General features: G+C 51.3%; 1 long non-coding RNA gene across 1 annotated transcript; it reads right to left on the bottom strand.

Annotated features, from left to right (window-relative positions):
- Positions 1 to 1,579: 1,579 nt before the first annotated feature.
- LOC135979177 (uncharacterized) lies at positions 1,580 to 13,642 on the bottom strand. Its single transcript, XR_010596502.1, has 2 exons — positions 13,414 to 13,642; positions 1,580 to 4,351 (listed from the first exon to the last, which is right to left on the bottom strand). It is a non-coding gene; the product is annotated as an uncharacterized LOC135979177 (long non-coding RNA).
- Positions 13,643 to 22,014: the final 8,372 nt, after the last annotated feature.

Raw genomic sequence — 22,014 nt, 5'->3', positions numbered from 1 at the left:
TTGCAAGTTAGAGCGCATTAAATCAGCCCTGGGCATCTTAACTCCTGAGGTGTCCACACTGGCAAGGCACGTAGAGCGCCCGGACTCCGTGGCTGGAGCACTCCTGGTAATCCATCTCCATGAAAAGCATAGAGCTCTGCAGCCATGGCTCCCTCTGGGCACTGGAACTGGCTTAGTTTCACTTTCACAGGAATATGCCCCAGCACCCATAGGTGGCGAGTTATATGGGCCCGTGGTGCCCATGCTCCACCAATATTCCTGAAGGTGGACCCAGCTCCACCAATGTTTGGGCCCCAGGCCCCGTGCTTTGGGGATCCCCGTGCCATGGGTCGGCAATGTGGGGCGCGCTCATCTCGGGGGCAGCTCCCCCCCCATCACTGTGAGCTGCTGAGAGGCCCCAGCTCTGACCTGGCTCCCAGCCCATTGGCCAGGAACCCCGGCCAATGGGATCTGCAGTGGGTGGTGCCAGAGCTGCCTGGCCACGCCTCCCCAGCAGGGAGGGGGAGGGAGTCCCAGGCAGCAGCTCTCAGCCCCAGGCAGAGAGAGAGCAGAAGGAGCCTGTCACTGTCAGACAGAGACAGACACAGCTGGTGAGTTGTGGGACACACAGATGGAGCCGGGGGAGGGGGAAGGGAGCAGCGATGGGCACCCCAGGGTGGCATCAAATACACAGGACAGAGGGGGCTTCCTGAGGGGGCTATAGCAACCCCCCACCCTCCGCAGAGCAGACCCGGGCTGTGGCTGGCTCTGTCCATCACTCCCCCATCCCACAGAGACCCACACAATCCTCTGCCCCCCTGAGAGACCCCCCAATGGCCCCTGTGCCCCTGTCATCCCCTCCAGAGAGTCCCCCCTTTGTGCCAGACAATTCCCTCCCCCACTGCCTCCCCTACTCCAGAGTTCCCTACAATCTCCCCCTTTGCTCCCGCCCCCCAGCCCATTGGTCGGGAGGCTCCCAGTCTATTGGCCAGCACAGCTAATGGGAGGTGCCCTTCAGGCAGGGGGCCTGTTTGCAGATGCAGACCTGGCTGGCCATGCCTCCACAGCACGGGGAGGGGGAGCCACTGGTGAGCAAGCCCCAGTCATCATCATCACAGGCCCAGCAATTCTCTGGATATTTAATTTCACTGAGGCAAGTAATTCAGTCTACTCTTCCTTTCCAGACAGTTTGTGGCTTTTCCTGTAAGAACACTTACAATTTCTTTGCAAAGAAGCCCAGTTACAGTTTTTTTCACTTGAGACTTATATTTTCTGGTCATTCATAAGCTCATTTATTTTGTTAACTCGGTTTCATAGGCAATTTTAAAAGTCACTTGAATTGTACCTGGTTTTTTCCATTGGTCCAAAAACACATGGAAGATGTGCCGATTTTTATTTCTGTGGGCCAAACCACCCTGTGTAGAAATGTAAATGTCGGAGCTAGAAAAGCTCTTTAAGGGTAAGGGTCCCTTCAGGAAATTGTCCTCAAATCATTCAATAAGCATGTCATAAAAACAAATTTTATATTTCCAAGATCACTGCTTTTATAATTTATACTCAGGTAAAGGAGAAAATCCCTGGAAATATTATTTTTAAGAGGGGGTTCCCAAGACTTGACATTTTAGTGAAAGGGGTTCACAGGTTGTTAAAGTTTGGGAACCACTGCCTTACAACAACATATTCCTACACTAAACAAAAGCAATGCAAGCAGTAATGCCCCCATTGTAATAATATGATGGGGTTGTTTCACTGCCTTAGTTACATAGCACATCACATCATAATTAGTACACAAAATAGACACTCTATAGGCTGTATGAAATCATGTTTTTAAATTTTATATATATTCTGAAGCACATGGATCTGACTCAGAAATTTTCTGAACCTCTGGTAGGAGTAAGCGTAAATTTTGAAACCGGTCGGATATCAAAGTGGTCCAATTAAAAGAAATCTGATACCTAAGATCTAATTGTAGGGCTTTGTCTGCTGGACAATAAATAATGTGATTTACTGCGGCCGTGGTGAGATTAAAATGTAAGTCTAGCAAAGAGGTGGCCTTAATGTATACGCAGCTATCATTAGCTTGGAATAGCAACTGTCCTGTCAGGGTAGTTCCTTGTCCCATATCTGCTCAACAAACTTTGTTAAACATTGTGACCAGGGCCCGCTCCAGGGTTTTGGCTGCCCCAAGCAGCCAAAAAAAAAAAAAAAAAAAAGCCGTGAGCGGGAGTGAGGGACCGTCCGCCGAATTGCCGCAGAATAGCTGGACCTGCCGCCCTTCTCCTGAGTGGCCGCCCCAAGCACATGCTTGCCAAGATGGTGCCTGGAGCCGGCCCTGATTGTGACAGCTTCCCCTTGCTTCAATTTCCTTACATACTGAAGCTGCAGGAGTTCCAAGGGCCAAAATGTCCACTGATTCCCTATTCCAATCCAAATATCAGGTGTTATTCCAGGAGCACGAACAAGAAATTGGCTAGGCATTACCAGGTGGTCTAATCTCCCAGATGTCACGGTGAATAATCCAGTCCCACATGCATCCTCCCCATGGACACAGCAGGATTCAGTATGTGGAAGCCCACACCAACCGGCCCATATGCTTGGAAGGAGCACTGCCAGTACTTGCACATCCATCCTGAAAATCTCCAAGTATGTCTCCATGGCCACAGATCAGATGGTACTCCTGAAGCACTGATAAGGGCAGTGGGCCATGCCTGATGCTCAAGGTCACTCCGAATGGCCATCAGCTGTTCATTCAGAAAATCCTGAATCTCTGAACATGCTAGATCCCACTGCAATTCCTTTTCTGCCTCAGTAATTTTTAATACCATCTCTGTCAACAGCTCCTGGGTCATTGAACTAAGGGCAGAAATAACATGTAATTCACCAACTCCAGCTTGCACCTGGGTCAACTGTGCTCCAGTAATAAGACCAGTGGCCTTTTCTAGTTGCCCTAATTTCTCATCATGTTGTTGGCCCTTAAGAATATTCCAAATTGTTGCTGCACTATTTGCACCATCCCATAAGTGTCCAGCTAAACCTCTTTTCTTCCTGGAGGAGACTAACATCTGTGCCCTTTGCTGTGCTCGCCAAATAGCAGCTCCCCTGGAGCAATTTGGATACATGGAAGTGATTTGAAAACTGGATAGGGCAGGGTGAATCTCACAATCCCTAATGTGGCATTAATTATTGTTATTCCATATTGTAGTACATCTCTCTCAGGGATAGCATTATACCACATCTATTGTTTAAATATTCTCAGGTACTTTCAAGAGGCATTAACATTAAATTATTATTAGTTACTTACTGAGATCATTTCAGTACAGGTAAAATTTCCAATGGCAGAACACATTCTCTGAGTATGAGTCTGATTATTTACTAATTGGGTAACCAAAACAACAAGGACCTCTTCCCCCGATATACTACAGACCCCTGGAATGGCCATTATATCAACCCCATTATAAAACCTTAATTTCAAATTCTTGAAGCTCATTTGTAGTGATGTCATATACTTTTATCTCCTTTGGCCAGTCTTTTACCACTCAATTGTTCACTTATATGGGATACCCTGAGCCTTAAAAATAAACTTTTTCAGACAATATTTAAATAAATCACTAAAGTGTGAAGGCCTTGGCCATTGGGTTTTATCAGAAATATGGCATTGTCTGTATTTGGATGTATTACAGGGGTAATAGTGTAATGGAGGAGATGGCGGGGGCAGTGGCAACAAGGTGCCTTTGCTATTTGTCATTTAAAATCCAGTTAGGCAGGGCAATACATGCTGGAGGACTTATCCAAAAACACAGGGCGCAGCCTGTGGAATAAACCCCCAAATCCAATCAATACCACATTCCCAAGCATGGGTCCCACAAGTTTCTTCCTGCCAGTGTATAATTTTTTGTTTCTTCACCAGGGTCAGTTCTTAATGTCTTTTGTAGTCAGGAATTCCTGGACTTTGGCAATTTCAGCGGAGCAAGTGTTCCTTCTTCTTTCCTGAAGGAATCGTGGCTCAGCATCATACAGGAGAGAGGTTACCAGCACAGCGCCCTGTAGTGCTTTGATTTCTGTATCAAATACTGAATGCAGGTTAGCTCTGTCACTGGACAAGGGAGAGGTTACCAGCACATCACCTTGTCCTTTTCTCCTGCTGTTCAGAAGGAAGAAAAGAAATATCAAAAGGAGACGCAGTGAGACGCATGGGTCCAGGCAATCAGTCCTTGGCACTTCACAGCGGTGTTGGTAGTCAGCAGGACTTGGTAAGGGCCTTTCCAGCGTGGAGCCAAAGCAGTCTTTCATTGGTGGACCTTTACATAGATCCATTCTCCTGGTTCCAAGGAGTGGCAGGGCTGCTAGGGTCTTTGGATAGCGCTTCTTTTACCTGTGAGAAAATAAACTAACACATTTCATTAATGCCTGGCAGTGTTTTGCAGATTTTACAGCTGCTTGGGCACATTCAAGCCCCCCCTTCTTGGTTGTCAGCCAAGTCTTAGCTGTGAGCAGTGTCCTTGAACGGAGCCAGTGTCTTATCTTTGGACTGAGCTTGCTAGCTATAGTTTTTTTAATTAACTTGTTCTGTTCTTTTTCCTTCTCCCCTTCTTGGCTTCTTTTAACCTACAAAGGAAACTTCCACTCTTCACTCATACACCTTTTCCCAACAATGAACACATACACATTGCCATTATACAGTACTTTATCTTATTATTCAATGTATGCCACATACACCCTTCCAGTAAAATAACTTTATTACAGAGCTTTGGAGCAACAAGCCAGGACAAGCACACCCACTTTTGAGGAGTCCACTTGGTACAACCTCTGGTGTCCAATAGCTTTCCTCCCTCCCCAGCCCTCTGGTGGGCAGGGGCCAAACCGAATGCAGGGTGGGGGGCCCCAGCTGGGAGGTGGGAAAGGATAGGGGCTCAGGGGCACAATCATGGTGGGGGATGGTGGTGGCTGATGTGCTGGATCTACACTGGTGGGGCCCTGCCACACCCCCTGGCTTAAAGGGGTTTCTCAATGGCTCTCAGTGCCCCCCCCCCACACACACTGTACAGATTGTTTCAGCGCCTCTGCCTGGGACTAGGAGCCAGGGATAAGAACGGGGTACAGCTGGCGGGGGGTGAACCTAGGGCTGGGAGAGGCAGGCTCGGAACACAGCATAGAACAGATCTTGTTAACACAGATATCAAAGTCCATCTTGGGGAGAATCCAGAGACTGGATCAGGCCCTGGGCTTTCCCCGCTGAGTCCCAAACCAAGAGACTGACCCGCTTCCAGTCCCCCATCTTCAGTGACATCCAGCTGCCCCTCCTCCATGCTTTCTCTCTTTCCCAGGAAAACAGGTCACCTGGCCTCCCCCTCTCGCTCTGTGCTCCAGCACCTTCGGCTGGTTCCTTGCAGAGGACGGGAGCAGGCCATTGCTTGCCAGGATACAGAATTCTGGCCATTCTCTATGCCCAGGCAGCCACTCTACGGTCACACCTGCCCTCTAGAGGTCTCTGCAATGATCACACACCCGTATCCCACCAGCTCGATACTTGAGTAACACATGGGGAAACTGAGGCACACACATGCTATTCAGAGAAAACATTAAGACCATTCCAGCTTTATCACACCCCTCTGAGACCAGCCCAGGGGCATTTTCTCCAGTGGCTGGAACCACTCTAACTATACCAGCCACTGAGCCTGAGCTCCCAGGTGATGGAGAGACCTGGGGAAAGGGCTGGAGCCGGGCAGGGAAATGACTCTGCACAAAGGACACCTTTTAGGGACCTACTGGTGTTGCAGAGTGTTCAGTGCTGGGGGGAGGGGCCAGGTCTGTATTGTGATAAAGTGACTGAGGGTTTTCCCAGTGTGGCAGAGTCCAGAGCATCTGTCTGCAGGGAGAGACGGGAGACATGGACACAAGCCCCTTCTGTAACTTCCCTCTTGCCCTGACAAGCTAAAGAATCACATCCACATTTTGTTCCAGATCGTCCGGTCTTCCAGGGGACAGAGCAGGGAAATGGCTGTGATTGAGACAGCTCAGGTAGGGGACTTGAAGGGAGCTGCGCGGGCGGGGGGAGAGAGGAGGATTTGCTGTAGAGGGGGAGGGGCAGGAAACACACAGTGTGAGGCAGTTTGGGGACAGGGTGTCATAAACCTGCTGGAACATGATCAACCTGGGCCTGATTTTGTGAACAGGCCCATTGGCTAGGGGCGGAGGGGGAGGGACATTCCTCCATTTCTGACCCAGGAAACACCCCACTAGCTGCTGTGAAATACAAAGGGAAGCTGTTGGGATTCCTGTCCCTGTCCCTGGCTCAGAGCTCTGCTTCCCATATCAGCCTATGGCTGGCAGGCATGTGGGAAATGAGAAGACCCTGCCCTGCTCCACCTGCTGTGAAGGAAAAGGAGCTCTCACCTTCTCCCCACCCCCTGAAGCCTCCTGGTGCTCTGAGCGGGGTGTGGGGGGATTTCTGCTTTTCTGGCCCTCCCAGAGCTTCTCTGTTTTGTTTATTTTTTCCCTGTGACTAGTGCAGAGGTGGGCAAACTATGGCCCGTGGGCCACATCTGGCCTACGGGACCGTCCTGCCCGGCCCTTGAGCTCCTGGCCAGGGAGGCTAACCCCTGGCCCCTCCCCTGCTGTCCCCCCTTCTCCACAGCCTCAACTTGCCATGCCGCCAGTGCTCTAGACTGCGTGGTGGTGTGGCTGGCTCCAGCCGGATTGCACAGCTACTAGTCCTGGTGCTCTGAGCAGCATGGTAAGCGGTCAGGGGTGGGGGTTGGATAAGGGGCAGGGTTTCCAGGGGACAGTCAGGGGATGGGGAGCAGGGGTGGTTCGATAGGTGTGGGAGTCTCGGGGGGCCTGAAAGGGGGGGTGTCAATAGGGGTCAGGGCCGTCAGGGGACAGGGGGAATTGGATAGGGTGTGGGGTCCTGGGAGGCAGTTAGGGGTGGGGGGTCCTGGGATGGGGAGGTCATGGGAGAGAAAGCCAGCGGGGTTGGATTGGTTGGAGATTTTGAGGTGGGCAGTCAGGGGATGGGAAGTGGGAGGGGGTGGATAGGGGCAGGGCCAGGCTATTTGGGGGAGTCACAGCCTTCCCTACCCATCCCTCCATATTGTTTCCAAATCCCAATGTGGACCTCAGGCCAAAAAGTTTCCCCATCCCTGGACTAGTGGGATTGTGGCTGGGGCAGCAGGTGCTCAGTGCAGGACTCTTTGTTGTTTCAGGTGCCAGTGACCTTCAAGGAGGTGGCTGTGTATTTTACCCCGCTCAGGGAACCCTATACAGGGACATCATGAAGGAGAACTACGAGATGGTGACCTCACTGGGTAAGGGATTCCCGTCACCTCGCTTATTAGAAGCCGTGGGGTCTGCATGTCTGACACTGGTCAGGTTCTTCCCTGGTCAGTTAGATTGGAGGGGAATGGGCTCTGTAATGCACACCTGCCGTGTGAGCGAGACTTGCATCTCCATACACTCTCCAGTGAGACCAGGGTGTCAAAACCTAAGGGATATACTAAATCATCCCGACCCAACCCCCCTCGCTTTCCAGGCTGTCTGTGTTGTTTCTCATTCACACACACAATCCCTGTTCACCTCCCTCCTTGGTAACAGCTCCAGCCAGGCGGAGGGCTCTGGGCTCCGCCAGTTTAGAAATAGCCAGGGGTTTAACTCCAGAGCTGGGTATGCGTCAGCAGGGCCCCCAGAGAGCACAGATCCTAGGAACTCCTACAGGGCCGGCTTTAGGAAGTGCGGGGCCCGATTCGAACAGTTTCGACGGGGCCCCGGCAGGGATGACTAAAAAAAAAAAACCACATAAAAAAACACGTGGGGCTTGTACTCACCGGGCGGCGCTCCTAGTCTTCGGCGGTGGGTCCTTCATTCGCTCCGGGTCTTCGGCGGCACTGCTGCCGAAGTGCTGCCGAAGACCCGGAGCAAGTGAAGGACCCGCTGCCGAAGTGCCGTCGAAGACCCGGAGCGCCACCAGGTGAGTAAAAATTAAAAAGGAGCCTCTAGCCAGGGAAGGGATTCTTGGCCACTTCTTTCTCCCCTCCCTCCCGGCGGCCCTGCCACTGGGCGTGGGGCCCTCTTAGGCGCGGGGCCCGATTCGGGGGAATTGGTGGAATTGGCATAAAGCCGGCCCTGAACTCCTAGTGAGGGCACCACAATTCCCCCCACCTCCCCAGACGTCTGCTTCCCCCAAGGGGGCTCAGTGACTATGTTCCCATCCTCTTGGATTCCACATTCCCCAGCACAGCACAGAGACAGGTTCAACCCATGGAATGTACTTTCTGACAGACACTCTCTCAATCCTCCACACACTCTGATGTGGTCTGATTTCACTCCCTGCACAGGATTCCCCCTTCCCAAACCTGAACTGATCTCCCGCCTGGAATGAGGGGAAGAGCCGTGGGTGCCCGATCGTTAGGCCTGTGAGGAAACAGAGATCCTGAAATGCGCCTGCACAGGTGAGGACTGACACACAAACCATCTGGTGAATGAAGGAAAAAATGGAGAATCCCAAAAATGTGGTATAAGTAAGTGCCCTCAGTTCTTCCTCATCTCACCCAGGGCAGGGCTGTAGTCAGCAGATATGACTGACATCGCTTTCCACCTGTCCTGTTACCTGCAGGAGTTTCCTTCCCAAGTTTCTTCTCTGTGAATTTTTGGGCGGGATGTGGAGGCAGAATCCAATTGCGCTGTCTTTGCACCTTTAGTATGTTGGGTTTTCCCTCTGTGCTATTCCTCTTTCTTTCTTTCTCCCAGGCACAATGACTCCTGACTGGATTATTTCTCTCCCAGCAGTGGAAGTTAGGGTTACCATATTTCCACAAACAAAAAAGAGGACACTGGGGGGGGGGGGAGCCCCGCCCTAGCCCCACCCTGCCCCATCCACTCCCTCCCACTTCCCACCCCCTGACTGCTCCCCTCAGAACCCCAACCCCCCCTGCTTCTTGTCCCCTGACTGCCCCCTGCTGAGAACCCCCTACCCTAACTGACCCCCCAGGACCCTACCTGTCCCCTGACTGCCCTGACTCTTATTCACTTGCATGGGTGGCAGGGTTGTAGAAATTTTGGTGGTGCCCAGAACCCCCCACCCCACCTGCCTAAGGCTCTGGGAGGGGGGTTGGGTGGGGGGAGGAGGTCTGGGGTGCAGGTCCTGGGCTGGGGATTAGGGTGCAGGAGGGGTGCAGGTTCTGGGATAGAGTTTGGGTGCTGGGTGCAGGCTCCGGGCTGGGGCAGGGGGTGGGTATGCAGGAGGGGGTGAGGGGTGCAGGCTCTGGGATGGAGTTTGGGGGTGAGAGGCGGTGCAAAGGGAGGAAGGCAGGCTTTGGGAGGAAGTTTGAGGGCAGGAGGGGGTGTGTGGGAAGGGGAGGGGGATTGGGAGGGAGTTTGGGGATAGGAGGGGATGCAGGGGTGAGGGCTGTGGGTCTGGGGATGAGGGGTTCATGATGCAGGAGGGGGCTCAGGGCTGGAGCAGAGGATTAGGGTGTGTGGGGATGAGGGCTGGGGCTGGGGGGGTTGGGGTGTTGGAGAGGCTCAGGGCTAGGGTGGAAGGGCAGGGTAAGGGCAGCCTGTCTTCCCATTAGTGGATGGGGGCACTAGGACCCGGGGGCAGCAGACAGCAGTTGCTGCTGTCTCTGGCAGTACACGCAGACAAGGGAGAGGCAGACAGGGATGGGGGACCCACGGAGGGGGGGATGCGCAGAGGGGGGATGGCAGGTGGAGGCTGGGGACCCATCCAACACCCCCCTGCTCCCTGAGTGCCCCCCCGACTCCTCTTACCATTCTGGCTCCACGTGTTTGCAAAACACACTGCGGGTTTGTGTTACAAAGGACTACAGAGTGAGGGAGGGCTCTGGCTGCTGGAGGCCAATGGGAGTGGGTCAATCGGCCTAGCCGCCCAATCAGCAGCCACACTCTGCATGGAAGGGAGGGAGGGAGGCGAGGGAGAAAACCTCCCCGGACATTTTAACCTTGTTACCAATTCCTCCCAGACGGCTATTTAGAGACGCAAAAGCCGGACATGTCCGGGGAAATACGGACGGATGGTAACCCTAGTGGAAGTGGAACCAGAGGGGACCTTTGTGGGAAGAGCTGAAGGGAATTTTTCCCAGTGCTTGGAACAGGGAGAAGAGTGGAGAAATTGGAACAGGTCAGAGAGGCTTCTGGGAAACCACTCAAGGGAGCAAATTGATGAAGCTAGTATATGTGGGGAAGGATACAGGGATCCCACAGCCCAGCAGACAACCTCCAAGGAAGACAACCGCTATGAATGCCTTGGTTATGGGAAAGGATTCATTCTGAAACCACAGCTTGTTATGCCTCAGACAATTCATACTGGAGACAAATCACTTCAGTGCTTGGACCATGGGGAAAACTTCAATAACTGCTCAGATCTTAATAACCATGGGAGAAGCCACACAAGACAGAAACCCTATCAATGCCTTGAGGGAAGGAACTACTTGAATTGGAAGGTAGCACTGATAAGCCACATAGGAGAGAGACTCCATAAATGCTTAGACTGTGGAAAAAGTTTTATATGGAAGTCAGATGTTGTCAGATATTAGGCTATCCACACAGGAGAGAGACCCCCATAAGTGCTTAGATTGTGGGAAAAGTTTTATGTGGAATTCAGGCCGTGCTAACCATCAGGCAATCCACATAGGAGAGAGTTCCCATAAGTGTTTGTACTGTGTTAAAAGTTTCACAAACAAATCAAATCTTATAACACATCAGAGGATCCATACAGGAGAGAGACCCCATTATTGCTCAGACAGTGGTAAAAGTTTCATATGCAAGTCAGACCTTGTTAGACATCAGGCAATCCACACGGGAGAAAGATCCCATAAGTGCTTAATTTGTGGGAAAAGTTTCCTACTGAGGTAAGCCCTTGTTTCACATCAGAGAATCCACACAGGAGAGTGACCCCACAAGTTCTTAGACTGTGGGAAAAGTTTCATACAGAGGTCAAATCCTACTTAGTCATCAGACAGGCCACACTGGAGAGAGACCTCATAAGTGCTTAGACTGTGGGAAAAGTTTCATACGGAGGTCAAATCTTGTTGAACATCAAGCAATCCACACTGGAAAGAGACCCCATCAGTGTTTAGACTGTGGAAAAAGTTTCATACAGAGGTCAGGCCTTGCTGTACATTGGAGAATCCACACAGGAGAGAGACCCCATCAGTGCTCAAACTGTGGCAGAAGTTTTATACAGAGGTCAACCCTTGTTAAACATCAAGCAATCCATACAGGAGGAAGACCATAAGTGCTTGGACTCTGGGAAAGGTTTCAGAAACAGATCAGCCCTTCTAAACATCAGGCAAAAGACACATAGTGCTTAGACTGTGGAAACACATTTCAAATAGATGCCAGCCCTTGTTTTACATCAGTGAATCCACCCAGGGGAGAGACCCCATAACTGCTTAGCCTGTGGAAAGAGTTTTATACGGAGGTCAAACATTGTTAAACAGCCAGCAATCCACAGAGGAGAGAGACCCCAAAAGTGCTTAGACAGTGGGAAACATTTCATAAACCGATCAGTCCTTGTTTTAAATGAGAAAATCCACCCAAGAGCAAGACTCCATAAGTACTTGGACTGTGGCAAAAGTTGCACACTGAGATCCCCCTCATTAAACACTGGAGAATTCACTGGAGTCTTGTTTGAGGGAGAAGGCAACATGGCACATTTAATTTGAACACAGAGAAAGCTACTAACTCATAATTTGTCCAAAGGTGGTTAACACCGTTTCATTTATAAAAAGACAATTTCATTAATTAAAAAAGGTGGTTTCATTACAGTAATTTCATTGCAAGTATACCGAGCCATATTGGTAGGTATAATTTATTAAAAGGGTGATTTCATTCTTCAGCCCTGCAACCTGTCCTGAAAGAGTTAAGAACCTTGCAGGATATTTGACCCAGATTCAGCCTTTAGAGACATGTTAGAAAAGTGTTTAAATGGTATTTGGGGCTATTCCAAGTAATAGAGACTAGAACTTTGAAATGTAAACTTGTATTGTTAAGAAAATGGAAGAAATAATAGTGTGGTTGATTAATCATGATTAACTCAAAAATAATTGTGAGTAGAAAAATTAATAGAATACCAATTGAAATTTGTTAAATGTTTTTGGATGTTTTCCTACATTTTAATTTCTATTGATTTCTATCACAACAAAAAATAGAAAGTGTACAGTGCTTACTTTATATTATTTTTATTACAAACATTTGTACTGTAAACATGAAAAGCAAAAATAGTATATTTCAATTCACCTCATACAAATACTGTAGTGCAATCTCCCTATCATGAAAGTGTAACTTAGAAATGTAGATTATTTTTGTTATAGAAGTGCACTCAAAATAAAGCAATTACAAACTTTAGAGCCTATAAGTCCACTCAGTGCTACTTCTTTTTCTGCCAATCGCTTAGACAAACAAGTTTGTTTCCATTTGCAGGCGATAATGCTGCAAGTGAGAAGAGGCAATTTTATGACACTGTTTCAGTTTGAGGTACAAGATATTTACATGCCAGATGTGCTAAAAGAAGAACAGGAGTACTTGTGGCACCTTAGAGACTAACAAAATCCCTTCATGCTTCAACCACCATTGCTTAGCCTCCCTTTGCCCAGGGCTGGCTCTAGGTTTTTTCCTGCTCCAAGCAAAAAAAATTTTGGCTCCCCTCCCCGTGCCCACCTGCTGCCCCATCCCTGGGCTGCCCCTTTCCCCCCACCCCGCTGCTGCCCCATCCCTGGGCTCTCCCCCAACTTGCACCCTCCTGCCACCTCAGCCCTGGGTCACTGGTAACTAGCTCCCAGGACGGGTCATTCAGCAGGAATTTTGGATGTGCACAGAACACAGACAGGATTGGTTCCCATATGGTTACAGAACTGCAGTAAAGTGGAACAATTTTCAGCTTGTGTGATTGGAGGATATCTGGATGCATATTATAAGACTGTCCTACATAAATGAGGAAAAGTTGAGGTGCCTTTATTATTCTTTTGTTCCACTATTTGTTTCTATGGGGAATTTGCCAATGCGATATCACTGTCTTCCTTTCAAACAAATTAAACTAAAAAAAAAAGGCAATGGCTGTTGAAAATAGCAATTCCAGTCCTAATAACCACTGGGAATCATTTCTTGCTCAATTTTATCCTACTTTTTCTTCAGTAAATTACAGTGGATCAGTATATTAGATTTGGGAGAAATGAAGTAACAGCTGCCCAAATTGAGCTTGAGCACTCCTGAATGTTGAGGTGTTCAAATCCGGAAGGCAGGTGCTAGATTCCCTTTCTGAATATTAGCTATATCTGGAAAGGAAAAGTCAGTTTCTGCTTCCATGGCTCAGAAGTGGAAATCCTCCTGAGTGCCTGATACTGTATCTAAAGCTGACCAGGTCCTCTAGCAGAGCCTCCCCTCCCTTACTTTTCATTTTAAATTCTAGTGGGATCCACGTACCTCCCTTACTAGGCTTCAGATAGACAGGGGCACTGTCCATTTAGTCCACCCAATTCCTTCTTTGGGGGCTGCAAGGTGAGGTCACACCAGTATCCCTAATCCAGTCTGGGGATATCTTCTGAAGGGGATATCTGGGCCAAAGCCTTCTACTCCTTGGGCATACTTCCCAGGCCACCCCGCTCTAGCAGTGAGCTCTCCCTTCACAACAAGCTGCAGCATGAGGTTTCAGCTACCATACTCCTTCCCTTTCCTGTTGATAGCTGCCAAGGGTTTGCTGGGAAATGTAGTTCTTTCCCTGCTCTAGGGCTGGCTCTATAGGCAGGGAGCTAGGCAAGGAACTACAGCTCCGAGGGGCCTGCAGGTTTTCAGCTCCCATGCTGGATCCCCAGCTGCTCAATGGCTCCGCTTCTGCAGGGTTGTGAGAAGGGAGGAAGTGAGTTAAAAAAAAAAAAAGGATGGCGCGAATGCCGCCCCTTGCAAATATGCTGCCCAAAGCACCTGCTTGTTTTGTTGGTGCCTAGAGCCGGCCCTGGATGGGAGGGGAAAATAAATCTCACTTATACATTGTCTGTCCTGGGTTGGTTGTGAGGCTGCAAGGATTTTGGTTCCATTTGCCAGGAAGGAGTTAAAATTCAGGCAGCAGAAAAGACAGAAACTGCTGAGAAGCAAGGACATAGTTTCTGTCAATACATGATAACTTAGTTCAGCTTATCGGTAAGAAGGAACAAAGCTTGTGCCCATGGAAAGCGACAGTTCAGTGAGGAAAACAGGATCAGGACGAGACAAGCAAGCAGGAATATTTCAGTAGCACAAACGGCACTGGCAATTGATAAGCTTATATGGTTAATGCCCACCCAGTAACTTAGTTCTTAGAACAGAATAAACCCTCCGTTCACAGCCCACTGGATATCTGTAAGTACTAATCTCTACCCCCCCACACCCCGCCTCCTTCCCCAGTAAGGTAGTCATAGCTGTTTGATGCAATTAGGATGGCCTCTATATGTACGTATTGTTCTTATTTTTATCTTTGTTCAAGGTTCTCTTTTGACTTGTAACAATGTCAGTCTCTGTATGCACAGATAAATGCAAATGAATTGATAAGAGAATGTATATAACTGGCCACTATAGCACCATATCTTTGAAGCTGCTTGTCAGTCTTCCCGGTACCATAAATAAACCCCCTTCAGTATTGTCTGTGCTTGCCTGATTCTTGGGGGAAAAGAATCTTTTTGCCTAACTCATTGCTGGGAGATGCCTGAATGAGAGAGGAAAGAGACGGTTTCAGACCTTTTTATATTAAATACTGGAGTGTGTCTCGGTGTGTTTCTCTATCATAATTAAAACACAATTCTAGGAGATCAGAGTGGGGACGCTGTTATAAATATAAAAGCCTGAAATCTCACCTCTTTTCTCCTTTCCCTCTCCAGACACTCTGCCGTCTGCACTAGAGACAAAAAGAGGAGGATCCCTAAGAGTACACTGACAGGGTGAGTTTGCAGCTTAGATAGTTTTTAAATTATGAGACAATTCCAGAGAAAACATCTTCATGAGATTGCAGCTAAAGTTACCAACAAACTGACAGCGACCATGACACACACAGCCCTAAAAACACACACATCAAACAGCGAGGAGATCCACACTGGAACATGGGGGACTAGGGGCCAATGGCTCCCCCCAATTTTAAAAGTGGGATGTCCAGCCCCCTCTACTTTTTAACTTGGGCATAGTTTGAGGGAAGGGGGCCATGTTGCCCCCCCCACACACACACTGCAAGCCTCGGGCAGGCGTGGAGCATTGAAGGCAATGGCAGTGCTTTGTGACGGTGCAGCTGATCAGCTCCCCCCTGTGTAGCACAGCCCCTGCCTGTGGCACCAGCCTCTTCCCAGTCCTGGCCCCTCTCAATGGCTCCACACCTGCTCCTCTTCCCACAAGGCCCTGCCCTCTGGCCAGAAGCTAGAGCCTGTTCTCCATCTGCCCTGGGCGGTGCACTCTGGGGAGCAAGAATATGTACCGGGGGCTGATCTCAAGGCCCCTAGACCTCAGCCCAGGCCAGGTGGAGCATCAGGGGCTCTCCACAGGGGCCATTGTTCCCAGCCTGGTCAGGGGTCAGGGCCTTGTTGGGAAGAGGAGAAGTAGGGTGGGACCATGGAGGGGGTGGGGCCAGAGGTGGCTCTAGCTTTTTTGCCGCCCCAAGCATGGCAGGCAGGCTGCCTTCAGCAGCTTGCCTGGGGGAGGTCCCCAGTCCCGCGGATTCGGCGGCATGCCTGCGGGAGATCCCAAGTCCCGCGGCTTCAGTGTACCTGCCGCCGAATTGCCTCCAAATCCGTGGGACTGGCAAACCTCCCGCAGGCAAGCTGCCGAAGGCAGCCTGACTGCCATCCTCGCAGGGGCCGGCAGGCTGCCCCCCGCGGTTTGCCGCCCCAGGCACACGCTTGGTGCACTGGTGCCTGGAGCCACCGCTGCCTTCGCCTGGTTCAGGAGTCATGCAGCTGACAAACACCTGCCAGGAATGGTCTAGATAATACTTAGTCCTGCCATGAGTGCAGGGGACAAGAAAAGAGGGCAGGGGACAAACTGCTATCTGTAGTCATTTGCTCCATCAGAGAGAAGTTTTTTCCCAATAGCAGTTTCTTACAAACCCCTTACAGATCAGCAACTGGTACAGGTAGCACATTCCTACAGGGAACAGTTTCCTATTCGACACCCGCCAGCTACCACTGTGTGCAGAGGAGGGAGGAAGCCAACCCATGATGTGCTGGGGGCTGGGACAGCCACACCTTGGGGGAGCTGAAAGAGGGTTAAGAGGGGGAGGGGGTGTAGAGGGGGGATTGAGGGAGGATGAGGGATGGGTCGGGGGCAGGAGGGGGATGCAGTGGGCAGGGCAGGGTGCTAAAGAGGGGATGCGGCAATGCAGGGGAATAGAGAAGACTTATGGGCCAGATGGGAACAGGGCTGCAATAGAAGGAAACTGTGTGTGTGTGTGGGGGGGGGGGGGGGACGGGTCACTGTGAGGGAAAGGAGGAATGTCGGGGGAGGTTGGGGGTAGACTGTGAGAGCCAATGGAGACTGGCTGGGGGAGGGAGGGAAAGATGGTAGGGGTCGGGGAGAAGGAGAGGGAGAGATACAAGGACAGCTCCCCCAACCCACGGGGAAGGAGAAGGGGAGTGGTTGCCCCACCCAGACAGAGGGGAATTCTTTTACTGCAAATATCACTGACGCTTTGGGGGTAGGTGGAGGTTTCTGCCTAAGGGCTCAGAAGCTACAAGGCAGGTGTCCAGACTAGGGATGTGAATAACATTTTAAAGAAGTAACTGTTTCAACTATTAACATTGTATTGGTTAAATGTTAAAGGAATTCACAACACAGGCCCCGCCCAGGATCCCGGCTCTCTCCCCCGCCCAGCATCCCGGCTGCCGCCATGACTGGTTAAGGCCCGCAAAGCACAGGGGGAGAGGCTAGAATTGCTCTGGGCCCAGTGGAATGCTTTTTAGAGTAGGGGTGCAGTGCCCCCCTTATCCCTGTCTGTGCCCCCCCACCCCCTTGAGGTGGGGCTGGGAGCAGGGCCATGACTCCAGGAAAGGGGGAGTCAGGATGCAGACATGGGTAAGGGGCCTGAGGCTGGATATGGAAGCTGATGAAGTCATCCTCATCATACTGGAATTCCCCACCCCCCGGGGGTGTCCCAGTCCATGGCCTGCACCCCGTGGAACCCTGGGGGAGGGCAGGGACAGAACTAGGTCAGCAGCCATAAGTGCTCAAAGATCATGAGTTTACCACTCCCAGTCCCCCCCAATCAGTTACAGAGATTACCAAGTTCGGAGGCTTTTTATTTGTCCTCTGGATTTGTACCTTTCTGGGGACACTGGGAAAAAAGGTCCTGTCACCTAGAGCCTGACGGCGTGTGGCCACCGTCAGAGCACGTGTCTGAGCCACAGAATCCCTGCAGCACAGTCAGGGCCTGGGCAGGAGGCCTGGGACATGGGAGGGACAGACAGTGAGCTGCCCTGGCATCCCACAGGTGCTGTTTGTGCTTCCCCCAGGCTCTCACAGTGGCAGTACCGGCCCGCTCTTCTTCACCCCCCTGCTCTCTCCTGCAGGTATCAGCATGGATTGGCGGGGGCCCTTCGGGGGTGGGAGCCATCAGCGTTAGTGCACAGCTGATTTCACATCCATTGGATTCAGAGAAATACCTTTCCAGTGTCCCCCTGCACCACTGCGATCACCCCTTCGCCATAGATGTGAAACTTGATTGACATATGTGATCGCTCTGATCAGCATCTGTATGTGGAGAGGCTGGGGTCCCCCCCACTCCCCTTAGTGTTGAAAGGCGCTGGATTTCAGCGCCTCTTCCATTCCACAGGTGCCGGGGAAGGCAGAGCGAGCTGCGATGTGAATCCACGTGATCGCTTTTAGTCCACAGCCCCAGCTCTGCCTCCACGCTGGGCATCAGTGTAATTCCTGCTTCCCCCAGGGAGATCAGACCCACTCCATGTGTTCAACCTCCCAGGAAGCGGAGAAATCAGACTAATGCCTAGATTCCAAGGCCAGAAGGGATCACAGAGATATAATCTCATCTGCCCTCCTCTAGACCAGCCCAGAGACCTGCCCCCAAATAATTCCTACCACAGAGCTTTTCTATTTGTCTGACAATTTTATTCTTAACTATTGTTTTGACTAATTTCATCAGTACCGACGTTAGACTTAACGTTCTATAATTGCCGGGATCACCTCTAGAGTCCTTTTTAAATATTGGCGTTACATTAGCTAACTTCCAGTCATTGGGTACAGAAGCCGATTTAAAGGACAGGTTACAAACCTTAGTTAATAGTTCCGCAACTTCCATCTGGTCCCGGTGACTTGTTAATGTTAAGTTTATCAATTAATTCCAAAACCTCCTCTAGTGACACTTCAATCTGTAACAATTGCTCAGATTTGTCACTTACAAAAGCCGGATCAGGTTTGGGACTCCCTCTAACCTCCTCAGCCGGGAAGACTGAAGCAAAGAATCCGTTTACTTTCTCCACAATGACTTTGTTGTCTTTAAGCGCTCCTTTTGTATCTCGATCATCAAGGGGCCCCACTGGTTGTTTAGCAGGCTTCCTGCTTCTGATGTACTTAAAAAACATTTTGTTATTACCTTTGGAGTTTTTGGCTAGCTGTTCTTCAAACTCCTCTTTGGCTTTTCTTATTACATTCTTGCACTTAATTTGGCAGCATTTATGCTCCTTTCTATTTGCCTCACTTGGATTTGACTTCCACTTTTTAAAGGAAGTCTTTTTATCTCTCACTGCTTCTTTTACATGGTTGTCAAGCCACAGTGGCTCTTTTTTAGTTCTTTTACTGTGTTTCTTAATTTGGGGTATACATTGAAGTTGGGCCTCTATTATGGTGTCTTTAAAAAGCGCCCATGCAGCTTGCAGGGATTTCACTTTAGTCACTGTACTTTTTAACTTCTGTTTAACTAACCCCCTCATTTTTGCATAGTTCCCCCTTTTGAAATTAAATGCCACAGTGTTGGGCTGTTGAGATGTTCTTCCCACCACAGGGGTGTTAAATGCTATTGTATGGCTTGTGGGTAAAACACATGACTGGGGCTCTGGTGAGGGGCAGTCAGTTCCTGCCTCCACTGTGAATTCCCTGCTCCTCTGTCAGTGCCTCAGTTTCCCACGAGTGTGTCTCTCGCTCCCCATAACTTTAGAATAGGAACACTACCGAACTGGAGCTGGTTGAATATTGGCAATTTTGAAATTTAAAAAAAAAACATTTCAAAAGGGAACAAAAAAGCTTCAGTTCAGACCCCTCCTATTGTTTCATTTTGATCCCGGAGGTTTATTTTGGTTTGCTGGTCACCTTTTATGAAATATGACGCGGTACCATGTTGGCAACAGGAACTGAAATGATTAAAAATGTCACTAAAATCTATATACTGCTGCAAAACATTTTGATTTTGACAAAACTGAAGTTTTGGGATCTGGCAGACTGAAGCTGCAGTGGCTCTGGAGAGATCTGTACACAGGCGCTCAGCCGACTCCCCTCCACCCGGAGAGCCAATTGCAGAGTTGGACACTGAGGAGTTGCTGATATTCAGAACAGAGTTCGTGCCACTGTTTCTGTAGCATCCCTGCCAGCTGTCAGCCTGCTCCAGGACCGGGGCTCTCAGCCATGCAGTGAGAGATGGACACACCTGGGGAGAGCAGGGGAGACGTGCAAGAGGCAGAGGAAGAGTGAGGAGCAGCTGGGGAGGAGAATGGCTCTTCTTGCCAAAAGGGGAAGCATGGTCAGGGGGGAAAGGGGTAGGGGGAAGGAACGGGGAGATGGAGTGGTGGGCTAGGGGCATGGGATGGGGAAGAGAAGGGGAGAAGGGAAGCGGGGGCAGAGGGAGAAGCTGGGTTGGTTTGTAAACAGTGTCCTCTGCTGGGCTGCACAGAACAGCGCTGCTCCTGTTGTACTGTGCCTCATTGTGCCCTGCCCGCCTGCCCTTCCCTCTGGAGACTGACCATTCCGCCTCCTGCACCTTGCCCCGTGGGGGCCCACAAATAGGTTAGGCACTGGGCCCACAAAAAGTTAATCCAGCCCTGCAGAGTGGGGCTAAGAGTTTTCCGTTCGCCTTTCTGATTGTGTCCTGATTTTTTATTACTTGCTGTTTTGTAAATTGCATTTGTTCTGAACTATAGACAATGCCCAGGGAAGAGGTCAGGGAAGCGTCCATAGCGAAGAAAGTACTCAGAGTGGGGATGCTCTAGCCCGTGTTCTGAGTGGTCACAACCAGGTTGGGGGGCGAGCCTCTCAGGAAGCCTGGGCCCAGCCTTGTCGGGGTTATAAGGACTTTGCCACACAGGAGAGTGGAAGGGGAGCCCGCAAGGTGAGGCAGGCTCTGGGTGAAGGGAGTGAGGACTCAGATCCTTCTGCTATTCGATTCCACCCGGGTGGTGTTTAAGTCAGGAAAGTTTTCCCGTCTACCTCTGTGCATGTTTACTGGTTTCTCCTAAAGTTCATTAAGTATTTTGGGAAAATGTGTTGGAGCGGCCACCAGTGACAGCTGCTGGCCTTACTCTGAGGCCGCCAAAAATTTTGGTTGTGAGAATCCCCGGGCTAGATGCTCATGATGGGCCCTTCTGACCTTAGAGCCTGTGAGTGTAACAGAAGCTGAACAGAGAGAAGAAGTCAAGGCAAGCGGTTGATCGCTAGGACCCAGGAGCAGCTGGGAGGCGGCTCTGGGGGGAGCGATCGCTGGGCTCAGGCCCGGCAGCAGGAAGGTGACTCGCAGCCGCTGCGGTGACTCTGGCTCCAGGCTCCTGGCGAGATCCCCGAGCCCCGGCGGCTGGTGCTGGGAGCCCGGAGCCCTGGCTGCAGCCGGGAGAGGGGAATCTCCAGCAGGGCCCTTCCCGCTGCTCCCCAGGAGCCTCTCCCAGGGCAGAGCCCCCAGCCCGGCCAGGCCCCTTCCCGGCCCGGCCCCTGCCCCAGGGGGGCCCCGCTCGGAGGGAAGGTGAGAGACACCCGCCCGGCTGCAGGGGGAGGTTTGGCCCCAGGCTTCTCCCAGCGGAGCTGGCTGCGATTCCCGCCCTGGGCCCGGGAAAGCTGCCGCCAGCTCCCGGTGTGTGCGGGCAGGATCACGTTATCACCCACCCACTATCTGCTGCTTTGTTTCCCTGCCCCAGGCCTCGCTGATCTGGACGGAGGCTGCAGCTCAGGGAGATCTGAGGGGGGCAGAATGTGGCAGGGGCCAAACTGAATGCAGGGTGGCGGGGGGGGGGGCAGCTGGGAGTCGGGGAAGGAGAGGTGCTCAGCGCAGGCCCGGCTCTAGGTTTTTTGCAGCCCCAAGCAAAAAATTTTTTGGCTGTCCCCCACTCCAGCCTTGGGCTCCCCCTCTCACCAGTTCCCTCCCACACCCCCTGCCGCCCCAGCCCTGGGCTCCCCCCCCGAAACGTGATCTCCTCGTTCACCACACCAATCCCTGTTTACACTTGCAGTGGGGATCAAACCATTTCTCCTATTTTTATTTCACTTTAGTATAAATCTCACCCACCCCGTCCCCCGCAACCCCATCTTTAGTGCTCCAAATGCACATGGAAGGCATAGGGACTAATCCTCAAATTTTGTACCCGGAAAGGGATGCGGATCTAGTAAAGAGGGTTCATGCAGAGGAGCGGGTGTGGGGTGCTTGGGGGCTCTACACTGGCAGAGAGGCGGGGTGTGATGTACTCGCGGAGGAGGGTGGAGGAGGAGAGGGGGTATTAGGAGGGTTGCGGGAGAAGAGGTGCGGGGAAGGGGGGAGGTGCGGGAGGAGAGGGCTGGGGGAGGGTACAAGGGGAGATGTGTGGGTGAAGGGAGAGTACAAGGGGAAGGGGTGCGGTGAAGGAGCGTTGGGGGAGGTATAAGTGGAGGGGCTGTGAGCGGGATGGGGGGTGCAAGGGCTGAGAGGGGCAGGCGCTGACAGCTGCTTCCCCAGCCCCCTGCAGGCAGAGCCGAGAGGACAGACACTGACCCCCCAGATACCTGAGCTGCGGGGGTCCCCCGGCAGGGCAGTATCCCCCGCTGCCCCACTCAGAGCCGGCTCTGTCTCTCCCTGCCCAGGGCAGGCAGCGCGGGGCTGAGGCAGGG

The sequence above is a fragment of the Chrysemys picta genome, unplaced genomic scaffold (genome assembly GCF_011386835.1).
Source record: "Chrysemys picta bellii isolate R12L10 unplaced genomic scaffold, ASM1138683v2 scaf702, whole genome shotgun sequence".
NCBI lineage: Eukaryota > Metazoa > Chordata > Testudines > Emydidae > Chrysemys > Chrysemys picta.
This window is presented reverse-complemented; position numbering and strand designations above follow the sequence as displayed.